Raw genomic sequence first — 12,074 nt, 5'->3', positions numbered from 1 at the left:
CTCTGCAGAAGGAAGGAAGCTCATTCAGTCCCATCTCAGCATTAGAAACAGGGCCACAGCCAAAGCTCTGGCAATGAGTTGAGGCATGAGATTGGGGTCAGAAGCTTGGAAAGGGCCCCTGGAAGGAAAGTCCTCAGAAGAGTCTATTTAGTGATCAAAGGGACATGAGGTAATTGGGCCAACATGGGTGGGGTGGTAGGTGATATCGGAGGGGTGGGCCTGGCAACACAGGCAGGCTGACCTCATGCTGACAGGATTTCTCAGGATGCCATCCTGAACCAGAGAGGACAGTCACAGCTGTCCTCCTCTGGAGGGACTTCTGCCGCCGGGGGAGATGGAACAGAGAAAGAGGAAGCAGCCCTAGCTAGAGAATTCCTATTAAACCAAGGCTTTTACCTAAGGAAGTTTTAGATTTGTAGATATGTGCCAGGAGGGCCAGCAACCCCTGCACCACAGAGGACTCCTGATGATGTGGACAGTGCACAGGGTCTTTGCAAACAAATCAGGACAAAGGGAGTCGACTCTTCCGGCTGCTGATTTAGTGAGAACAGCGACTCATGCTGTGTGATGGTCGCTAGTGCTGCAGAAGGGCAGAGGTGACTTAGGTGAGGTTAGAGACCTCAGCGGCCTTGGTGTGGACTGCCTGCATGGTGCTAGCTGCTGGGGGAGGTGAGGCCTTCACACCAATGTGGCTTCCTCAGAAGAACCCAGGACTTCATCAGCCACTGGTGAGAGATCCACAATAGATTTCTGAAGCGTGGGGGCGCCCAAGGCTTTTATGGGGTTTGAGCATCCTCTTGGCAAATGCCAAGGCTCACAGCATGACAGAGCTCTTTGCTTTCAACAGTGGTTTTATAAACCAATGCAAGTTGAGAATGGCTTAGAACTAACCATTTCGGATTGTGAGCTGCGGTGAAGTCTGGTCTGAGGAAATGAATTTTGAAGCCATAGGACACCAGATTTTGCCCAAGGCTCCGAGAGTCTCACCATGGAGACAAATTCCCCATAAAGGCAGAGAAAGGAAAAGCTCCAGTTTGCAAACAGGGAGGCCTCCATGTCTCCATTAGCACAGCTGCACATTTGGTGAACAGGAGGATAATCTACACACAGCAGAGAGAAGCAGATACTGTGCACTACGTTCGAAAACTTTGCAAAGGAAATTCGCTTCTTGGGGAGAGTTTTCTGCAAGGCACAGAGAGGGCACAGGAGGCATCGGGATCACACACCCCACTTCCACGGGAGTGTGGCTTTCTGCTCAGTAAGCGGGTAAGCGCTGCTTTAAAAATGTTCAGAGGGTGGAAAAAAGAGAGAATCTGTATGTCCCTTAGAGGGGAGACACAAAGGAGCAAAGGTGGTGTCTGGATGGGGAGGGCAGAGCTAAATGGGCCTCTTCGGTTTAATGGAGCTCTAACCTCCAATGTCCTTGATGGCTGGACTTTCCTATGGCTCCTCTTCCCCCCAGTTCCTCAGTCTGGTCCATACCTCTTCCCAAGGTACATGCACTCCCCCTAGAAAAACATGCACAGATACACACACACACACACACACACACACACACACACACACACAGAGAGAGAGAGAGAGAGAGAGAGAGAGAGAGAGAGAGAGAGAGAGAGAGAGAGAGAGAGAGAGAGAGAGAGAGAGAATGCTATAGGAGCTAAGGGAAACTGGAAAAAGTAATTTCCAGGGTGGGGTCTGTCATAGGGCAATAGGGGCTGAGGACACCTAGCCAGACTATTGAGTTGCAGGGTCCAGGCCATGTGGCTATGAACGGAGTTCTCCTAGCTTTCCACCTGAAGACCAGCAGGATACACAACACTCCCCAGCTTGCTCTGAGCATCAGCGACAGCACACATGCCACATCTAATCACACGCTTTGTCAGCTTCTGCAATATAGGGATGACAGGGGCAGGCCAGTCTCGTATTCTCAGTGACTTCAGGGGTCCACCATTCTTTCATCTCAGCGCATTGTGACCTCTTCCCATTTGCCTTCATTGTCCAGATAGTTCTAGAGGGAGAGGATCCTAGGGAGGACCAGGACCCCTCATGTGAGAGCTCTGCAGGGGAGAGGAGTGAAGACTTTCCCACTCGAACCTCAGCAGAGCAAACTGTGAAATAGTAATGAATATTCATCAAGTTCTAGACCATGTATATGTATATGTATATATATGTATACATATATACATTATACACACATATATAATGGTATCTATGTCACATTGTGAGTATGTGAGTTTGTATGAATAATTGTGTGTATGTGTGAGTGTGTATGCGTAAATGTGCATGAAAGACTGTGTGCAAGTATGAGTGTGTGAGTGTGTGTGAGTGATGGTGTACATGTGCAAGTATGTGATTGTGAGTGTGTATGTGTCTGTGAGGCTGTGTGTGTGTTAGAAGTCATTGAGTGAGCAGCGCTGTGGCTGACAACGAGCTCTGGTGTGAGAGCCACTACTTTACACACAACTGGGGACAAGTGCCCTTTAGTTTTTGTCCCCTTGATACAAACTGGAGTCACCTGGGAAGAGGGACCCTCAACTGAGGAGTGACTTTTATCACACTGGCCTGTGCGCATGTCTGTAGGGACGTTCTCTTCATTAACCATTGATCTTGGAGGGTCCAGCTCACTGAGGGCAGTGCGCCCCCTGGGTGGGTGGTCTTGGTTTGTGTTAGGAAGAAGGCGGAGAGAGTCACAGGACGCAAGCCGTCAGGGAGCATCATTCCTCAGTAGGCGGCATTGTTCTTCATGGTTCCAGTCTCTGCTCTTGTTTGAACTCCTTCCCCGATTTCCCCCAGGGATGTCTCAGGAAACAAACGCCTTCCTTCCCAAGTTGGTTTCACTCAGTGTTTTCTCACAGTCACAGACCAGAGGGGGGGGGGGCTTCTCTGACGGGATGTTATATTAATCAAGACCAGAAGCAGTGCATGTAAAACAGGACAGAGAGAAGGAGGGACAGTCTTGAAGTAGTTAGTAGGAGAAGCGCCAGGCAGGTAGATGTGGCTGGGTGTCATGGGTGGGGACGTGGCTTACCCAACAGCATGCTCTGTCCCTACTCAGTGACGCTGTCCCTTGACTTCAGGATCCTAGTGGTATTCTGGGTTCCGGCCATATTGATAACTGTTTCCAGGGAGACAGACACCTCAGGTAGATTTGACCATGGGGAAGCCACAGCGACCTGATGAGCTGCCGAGCCCTCTTGACTCTTAAATTCAGCCTGAGTGTGTGTGGTCTGGAGAGGACATGAAGCACGTTGGGTCTTGTTAAGGGGTGTGCCTACTTCTAGAGTGTAGATCTGTTATATCCCCCAACGGCCCTCGCCTTGGCATAATTGGGAGGTGGGAGAACACTTAAGAAATGGGCCAGGTGGGCGGTCTCCAGGTCACTGTGGTGTGCCCTTGAAGGGGCTGTGGGACCCCATCTCTTCCTCTTCCCCTTCTGGCAGATGAGCAGCTTTGCTCTAACACGTGACTCCAGCATGATGTGCTTCCTCCCTGACAGAGAGCAAAACCCATTCTGCTGTATGACTGTGGACTAGAACCTCTAAAGTCGTGAGCCAAATACACCTTTTCTTTTTATAAATTATCTCAGGCATTTGACATTGTAGCAGAACTTAACACCCACCTCATTGCACATAAATCTGCCCTGGCATCCTCTCTTAGGGCATTGCCTCTGATATCTCTGCCCAAGCAGTGTGCCTACTGAGGCCATATAGTAGCAGGACACCCCCAGCCTGACTTTGGGGATAAGATAGTCCCTGAGCTTGAGGCAGTCCAGGACCATCATAATCTGGTGTGATTCCGACACTGGTGTTGGAGAACATGCCCACCCAACTCTACTCTCTGCCTTGGGGAGGGAGGAGCCTGAAACAAAGGTTTCCACTTTCTGCTTGTGTGACCTGCATCGCCCAGCTCTGGACAACACGTGTGCAGGCGTGAGGAGCCAGCGCTACCTGCTGATGCATCCTGGGGACTCAGCAGTACCCAGGACTGTAGACATTTGTGTAAGGACAAATTTTCCCCACAGCCAAGTAGTTATAGCGCAAAGCTCGATTTCAGTCCAAATCGATTTCAGTCCTGTAGCATCTCACCTCCCAGCACTGGCCTTCAGTGGAACAATCATCCAGCTGAAGTCTGGGTCCCTGCACTAAGATCTCACCCCTTACGGGGAACGAGTTCTGGGGCATGCTGCCTCGTTGCCAGGAGTTCCTCTTCTGTGTAGGGTGTGAGGGGAGGCAGGGAGAGCCGAGACTTACTCAACAGAGGTCTGCAGATGGGTTTTCAAGAATCAGTCACACACGGGGCAGCACAGTCAGGGTGTTTTTGTTAGTCTGTGAATCCTGCCACTTCCATTCAGTTTTCTCCAAATTTTGAGCAAGATTGGAGCTCACCATTCAGGGGGTGCAGTAGCCTCCGTCCCCCAGGAAAGCCTGGGACTCTGTTTTCCTCTGGGCCACCAGGGTGAACAGGAAAGATGGCCACGGAAACTCACTGTTAAGCCCATGACTCTAGAGCCACAGCCTGAGACCATTCTAATGAGAGCCTAGGAAGGCTGTGAGACCCTAAGGTCCTTGCTGACTACAAGAACATTCGGGAACTGAGCCTGTGTCTCCCCTACTTTGGTGACTACTAGTTGACGAGGAATGTGAGCTGGTCCTCAGGGAAGAGCGCCTTTGCCACTGTCTGGATGCTGCTTATTCTGTAAACACAAGGAGGGGCCTGACACTCGGCTGTTCCTGGTTTTGCAATCCTCACAAATTAAATATTTGCCTTCAAAAGCAACAACTGTGATAGCATCAGGGTAATATTCTAAAGCACCGTTTCCTCACATGCCAAGTGCAGAAGTTAAGGCAGCATGCTGTGGGTGGTCTGTTTGGATAATGGTTTTCATGTGGAAACCTCAAATTGGAAACCAACTGGCGGGCATTCTGGAGAAAGTGAGGTGTCCTGAAAGTGAGGTTCCCAGAGCTGACTCGAACCGAGAGTCTCAACGGAGTGAAGTTTCCTTGCCTGTTTTTCCACCTATAAAATGGGAAATGACTCCAGAAGGTGACCAGGATAATTTGGGGGGCACAGGGGTTCAATAGGCATGTGCTTTGTGTGCATTCGCCTTTCGGGAAGGGCCTCTCTCCCAAGTTCTGTAGGAATGAGCTAAGATTCAAAAGGATTTTTACGGAGTGGAAATCCATACTTATTGGACATTTTATTTCCTCCGCAGAAACCCACCAACAGCTGGAAAGACGGGAGGCCACAGCGAAGCCAAAGGCCACCTGTGGGTGTCGTGTCCCTCACCATGCTCCTGGAGAGTCAGGCTGTCTGCTAGGTAAAGTGTGTCAGTGATGACCTCCGTGTGTGCTTCTCCCCTCCTGGAGAGAGGCTATCTGCCGAGGAGGGCGTGACAAGCCTAGCGTGTCCTCCTATTTCCCTTCACAATGGGCAGGTGGCTTTAGACACGACACTGTGGCTCTTGTAAAGGACAACATTCTTTTTAAAAATATCTGTACATTTTCTATTTCAAAGTATAGAGGAACATTTTTTTTTTTTTTGATGCCTCCTTTGAGTGCAATCTGTAGAGGAGCATGATCTCTGAGAATGTCAGGCATAGATCACATGTTGAGCCATGGAAGGTTCTAGGTGCAGTGTCTGAATGGAGGGAAGTATATGGCTCCTCTTTCCCGACGGTCCCCATGACTCCTGTTCCAGTTCTCTCCCAAGTCAGCCATGACTGCCCCATAGACCCCACTTTCTGTTGTTGCTGTTGTTGTTTCGACAGGGTCCACTATGTCACCTTGGCTGGCCTGGAACCCACTAAGCTGGCCTCGAACTCACAGAGATCAGCCTGCCTCTGCCTCCTGAGTGTTGGGATTAAGGGTGTGTAACAGCACACCCGCTTCATAGAGCCTAATTTTATTTCTTCAAATCCATGTCTTACTTGATATTTCTTAATTTTGACTTCCTTTTCTGGTCATCAATTCCATTAAAAATGGTCTAAAGTCTTTGGAATTCTCATTCAGAAAGTGGTCAGGTCTACAGATCACCATTCTGTGTCTTCATTTTGTCTGTTTCATAGTCTTGAGACAGAATCAGTGAACTCGACCTTCATTATGCTTGCTCCTACCTCAGATGCCTTTAACTTCTTACTGTCTGAACATCTGAGACCAGAGAGCTTGAGAAGTAATAGCGGGTCTTTCTGACGTGACAGAGATTTGCAGTATTAAAAGCCCCAAGTTCTCTAATCTCTCTGCAGGGACCAAGTTCTTTTTAAGTTGGCATACAAAGTCATGTATGTCATTTTCATACATACATGTCATTCTCCATTCTGTCTGTTCCTCTCCTTTCTCCAAATAGTGCCCCCTTCTGCCTTCATGTCTGAACTAATACAGCTGCCATGGACAGTCTGGTAGCTTCTCACAAAACTAGAAACAGAATTGCCAAATGACCCAGCTCACGTGGAGCTTTAAAAAGAAGAGCTTTGGTAATCTGCTTGTCACCAAAATGGGGACATCTCATTTCCCATTCATTATCCAGTGTTGTGTGTCTTTTAACAAAGCACTCTATACCAGGATTAAAAACTATTTGGCAAACTTCTCTCTGTTATTTTCAGGAGTTTTATTTCAGAATTTGTCTCATCTTCTAGTGGCTTGTATCTAGATATCCAATAGTATCTGTTAACAGTACCTTTTTTGGAGACTGTGGCTCAAATAGTCCAGGCTGACCTTGAACTCACTATATAAACAAAGATGACTTTGAACTCCTGACCCTCCGTTCTCTACCTCCCAAGTGCTTGGTTATGGGCTTATATCACCAAGTCCAGTTTTATATGGTTCTGAGAACTGAGCCTCGGGCTTCAAGGATGTTAAGAAAGCATGCTACCAACTGAGCCATCTCCTCAGCCAACAATGTGGGTCTTAAAGCTTGGCTTCCATCCCCGGTACATCACTGCTACAGGTAACGCTAAGGTGATTGCTGTGACTTGCTAGTCAAGGTCCCCCCTGTGAGCAGAGCTTACTGGCTGGGGACAGAGCTTGCTGGTGCTGCAGCTGGGGATATCAACACGAGTGCATCGTCCTGCACCAAGCTTGTCATTTGTTAGGAACAGAAAAGAAAAGCTTCTTGACTACTAGTCACATACACAAAACTCTAGGCATGTTCAGAGTCATCAAGGAGGAAGGATCTCCAGTGAGTCTGTGTTCTACCTAGAGAGCCAGCGTGCCTCCCACTATGAGAACCCAGCTCTCCAAATTGAACAGGTACTCTGTCCGTAGAAGGGAGACCTTTGCCAGCGGGGATGGTTTGCTCAGTAACTTAGGTCATGTCGATGTGTGAGCAGTGCCTTGTCCCTAGTGGGTGATTAGGATAACTTTGATGTAAATGGCTCAGCTAATTAATGGGTACATCCTCGTGGAATACCCACGTACAGCGGTGAAAGGAAGATACCAGATCTCACTCACCACAAACTAAAGGACCTCCAAACACACACCGACCGAAGGAATGGCTCACCCTGTCAAACCCCAGGACAAAGCTGCCTCCTTGATTGTACAGAGCTAACCACTCGGAGAAAGACCTTGTGACACCCTAGGACGGTGGCTCTCAACCTTCCCAACGCTGAGACCCTGCAATTTAGTTCCTCAGGTTGTGGTGACCCCCAACCATAACATTATTTTCGTTTCTACCTCAGAGCTATAATTTTGCAACTGTTATGAATCATAATACAAGTATCTGTGTTTTCAGATGATCTTGGGCAACCCCTGTGAAAGGGTCTTTTGATCCCCAAAGGGGTCGCAACTTACAGGTTGAGAAAACTGCCCTAGAACAAAGATTGAAAGTGAAATACAGTGAAGTCTCATTCAACTGCATTAACAGAAGCTAAGAGATGGATTCTGGAACCTCAATCCATTTTGAAAATTTCTCTTAGATCATATTAGACAGAACAACCTGCATTTACCTGTATCTGACAGTTTTTTTTTTCTTAAAACTATTAAAAGCTCCAAATTCTCTAATCTCTCTGAAAGCCTTTGTCACGATGGTTTGCCAAGACCAGAACTTCAGCTGTTTCTTGGGCCCCCATGTGATCAGGAGAGGAAGTGAGGAAGAGTGTGACCAGGGTTGTCACAACCATGGCGACTGAAAATGCAGGAAGTTGTGGGTTGCTCACCCCAGTACTGGTGGTGGACATTACGGGTCTCCTCACATGCAGAGGACAAAAGTTCTAGTCCCCGCCCAAATCCCAATTACAAGTCACGTGTTCAACATGATGCCTGTGCATGCCGCGTGCTCTATCCAGCGCAATGATTAGTGTTCTCTTGGTCATTATTAGCTATGCGGCTTTAGGCAAGTCAGAGGACTCCTCTGAGCCCCAGTTCTGTGGAAAACAGGGACTACATGCATAAAAATGCTTCTAATGTATGGTGGCTCACATGTATGCATATGTGTGCAGGCCAGAGGTTGATGTCCTGGTGTCTTCCTCCATGGCCCTCCATTCACTAAAGCCCCATCTCTTCACTGAATCCAGAGTTTAGCATTTGACTAGCCGAGCTATTGATCCAAGGAGTTCCCCTGCCTCCACTTCACCAGACTTTTATCTAGGTCCTGGAGATCTGAATTCTGGTCTTCGCGCTCATGCAGCAAGTGAATTATCTACTCAGCCATCACCCCAGAACTCTTCGCTTCATTAAATTAATAATAATAATAATAATAATAATAATAATAATAATAATAATGACCCTGTAGATCAAATAAAAGCCCTGCCTAAAATGTTCAAATTCAAGGACTGCCTGGTAGGGGAATGATGGAGGTGATGGCTGGAGCTTTTGTTTCCTAATTGCTAAGTGAGTTTAATGTGGGTTAATTAATGATGCTATTGGTGAATGGAATTAGCTAATGTAAAACCTAAAACAGCATCAAAGGCGCACACAGGCAGGTGCCATCTAGGATAATTGAGGGAACAGAGGCCAGAGTAGAGCTCCTAAGGGTTGTGCACCAAGCTGCTGGGCAGGCCAGGGGCTGTAAGGGAAAACCAAGTCAGCCTCTGGCTGAGCCATTGAAGCAGGGAGGCTGGCTGCCAAAATGCCATCCTGTTTACAGCTCCTGTGTTTGAATTTTAGATTTGCTTGGGTCTTTGAAGCTGGGTTCCTGGGCCTTTCCTTGAGAATAAATTCCATTCTTTAGAAACCACAAAACACACTCCCATAGTCCCAGAGAGGAATGTGAGCTGACCTGGCTTCTGTACGGCCCCCCTTGGGACCTAAGGGACCTTTTCATTAGAAAAATCCTCCACCGTGAAAAGACTCAACCTGGGCTTGCACCCTATGGATGGGGGTGGGGGTGGGGAGGGCCAGGTCTGTCTCCACTCTCTGAGCAAATGTGGGGTGGCCTCACAGTGGCAGCACCGAGCCGGGGCCCCGAAGACAGGCACTATCTGTCAGATCGGCACAAGTACAGATGCTCCCAGAAGACTCAGAAAACAGAAAACGTCATTAGCCTCCCCACTCTCCAATGCTCACAGGAGAGCTTCATGGCTGGGCAACAATGGCACCCTGCAGACTGTCACTTGTCTCCCTTTCCTACTCTGGAGAGCTGTACCTGACCCCCCTGCTGCTGCCCAGCATCCAGAGACAAGGGCGTATCACCAGCCAGGGAAAGGATACACATTCAAAACGCGAAGTATAATTTCCCCTGAACGCCAGTCATTTCTAGACCATCATAAAGAGTCTGCGTGGGGTCCTCTGTACACCTCCTCAGCACAAAACAAAACAGACAATAACAAAAACCAACCAACCAACCAAAGATAACGGCCAGAGAGTAGGCATATCATTTCAGCAAAATTCTATTTAGTTTTCCCTTCCAAAGATGCGACCTTCCAGGACACGACCCTTCAACATTGCCATCACAAATTGACAGAAAGGAACACATGGTAAGAGGTGTAACACACACCCTGCTGTCAACTCCAGGGAGGGCGCTTACGGTCAGTCAGTCAGTCATCAGGGTGTTTCCTAATGCTAAGTCCTTCCAAATCACTCTCTTAATAGTGACTTAGGCTTTAAGTGACTGTGACCTAGAATGTCTGTCATACATCTGAATGTCCCGGTCCTTTTCTATCCTTTATGCCCCTTTGCCTCTTTGATACTTTGAACAAACCTCAGTTTCACTCTGGGTTTGAAAATGTCCCCAAATGCCACTTTCAAACAGCAGGGTAGTGGCCCGTGGAGGAAGTGGGGAAGAAGTTGATTCTGTCACACTCCGCTTCTCTTTCCACTGTAATTTCAGTCCTGCAGGGTGTGTGTGCCCTACTGCCCGTGTCCAGCACCCTGACTGACCAGGACTTCTGCTCCTGCCTTAGCTGCCCCCTGGCGACGTGGATCCAGAGAACCAGAGCAGGGAGACACTAGCAGGGACCTCACCTGCTGTCCCCTCTGCCCCGAGAGCACACATTTATTTCACCCTGCTGGGCTGGAAAATCAAACCCTACCCTGTGCATGAGGCCCATCCACCCCATCCACCCCGGAACACGTTGGCTGGAAATGAAAACCTCCAATGTCGCAAAGACCTATCCACCATACCCCTCCCTCTCCTCTGACAACATAGGACTATGACATTGGGCCTCGGACTTGACTGGAACCCCAGACTGAATAGTAAGTCTCTTAGGACATGGAAACTACGCTGGGTCGAGGCGGGTGAAGAGCCTAGCCAAAGCCTCAGGTGCTGCTTGTCTTCTTCAGAGAGCCAGTCTCGGGAGCAAGCAGGAGAAGCACGTTTTCCCCCCACACCCCCACGGACGGCAGCACGTGTTGTTTTAGTAGCCTAACTACTCCAGTCTGCAACACACACAGTTCGGCACGCTAACCAAAGTTCACTCAACAGCAGAATGGGGTTTCTGATGTTTTCTTCAAAACAAAGGAACAACCTCGGGTCTGCGAACTGGTAGCACAGACACACACATACGCAGTAATCAGTAACGCTTGTCCAAACGCAACCCAAAAATGACATGCATTTCAAAAATGTACTCGAGATCCTTCCTAGCCAAGGACACCTCGGTTTCATCCGCAGTTGAAGAATACGGAAGACCAAAAGTGGAAGACCAAGGCTTACCTGGTGCCCCAGGGAAGTCAGTTTCTCCCCGCCGCAGAAGATGGGTCTCCGAAGAGGGCGAGCAGGTAAGGGATGCGGGGCAGGTCTCACAGGTGGCCGGCAGCGGCGTCCTCTCTGCAGCAGGTGCTCCACAATCCTGGGGCCAGCCGGGCGATAGCGACCAGGCTCACTCCTGCCGCCAGCTCCACTAACTATTTTGAAGAGCTCCCGGGAACTTTCTCTTGACTGCTCCCCGTCCTGTCTGCGAGTTTCCTAACAGTCCGGCCGGGAGGCGTCCCCCTCGCTGCAAACCCACCCGCGCCACCTAGAGGCCGCGTCAGGCAACGGCATTGCTGGAGCCTGGGCACGCCAGCCTCAGGCTCTGGCGCCAATCGCACCTGGTTCCACAGGACTTCCTGCCCCTTCAGGGACAAGCTGGAATGTGTAAAAAGGATTGATTGTTTTTGGGTTTTTTTTTGCATGTGTGGGGGTCTTGCGCCTATCAAAACAACTTGGGCCTTTGGGCACAAGAGTGCCGAAAGGTGAAATTTGCATGAAGTTATCATTAATCAGAACTTGAGCACAGCCCATTCACCCCCCCACCCAACCCTCCCCAAGACGGTTACAGGTATGGATCCTGTTGTATTCATTCACTCTTCTTCGTGCGGCCCTGAATACATTCGTGTATATTTCAACCCCTCCCCCACTACCTTCTTCCACCCACCCCAGGTTTGAGTCATCATCTTCTCCTCAACCCCTTCCCTCCCCCTCCCCCTCCCCCATATGCTCCATGTCATTCCATGTAACCATATAGGCTCCAAAAACTTCAGATAAACATATGTACTTCCTGTAACTATAGATGAGAGCACATGCCTCATATAGATACATGCTCTGCCACTCCGGGGAAGTATATATATCTTACAGAACTCTTGGTAGCCACAGGTGTATAAGTATAATAAGTATAAGTATATATGCTCTGATAACCTTATATACTCTGTGTGATTAGATAACCA

At 48.9% G+C, this 12,074-nt stretch overlaps 1 protein-coding gene across 1 annotated transcript in view; it reads right to left on the bottom strand.

Annotated features, from left to right (window-relative positions):
* Window positions 1-11,319, bottom strand: part of Edar (ectodysplasin A receptor) — a 78,432-nt gene extending 67,113 nt beyond the window's left edge. The window contains exon 1 of the mRNA XM_006989856.4: window positions 11,083-11,319. The gene's annotated coding sequence lies outside the window, so the exon portion shown is untranslated. The remainder of the gene's footprint in view (window positions 1-11,082) is intronic.
* Window positions 11,320-12,074: the final 755 nt, after the last annotated feature.

This window comes from Peromyscus maniculatus, chromosome 21 (genome assembly GCF_049852395.1).
Source record: "Peromyscus maniculatus bairdii isolate BWxNUB_F1_BW_parent chromosome 21, HU_Pman_BW_mat_3.1, whole genome shotgun sequence".
Taxonomy (NCBI): Eukaryota; Metazoa; Chordata; class Mammalia; order Rodentia; family Cricetidae; genus Peromyscus; species Peromyscus maniculatus.
This window is presented reverse-complemented; position numbering and strand designations above follow the sequence as displayed.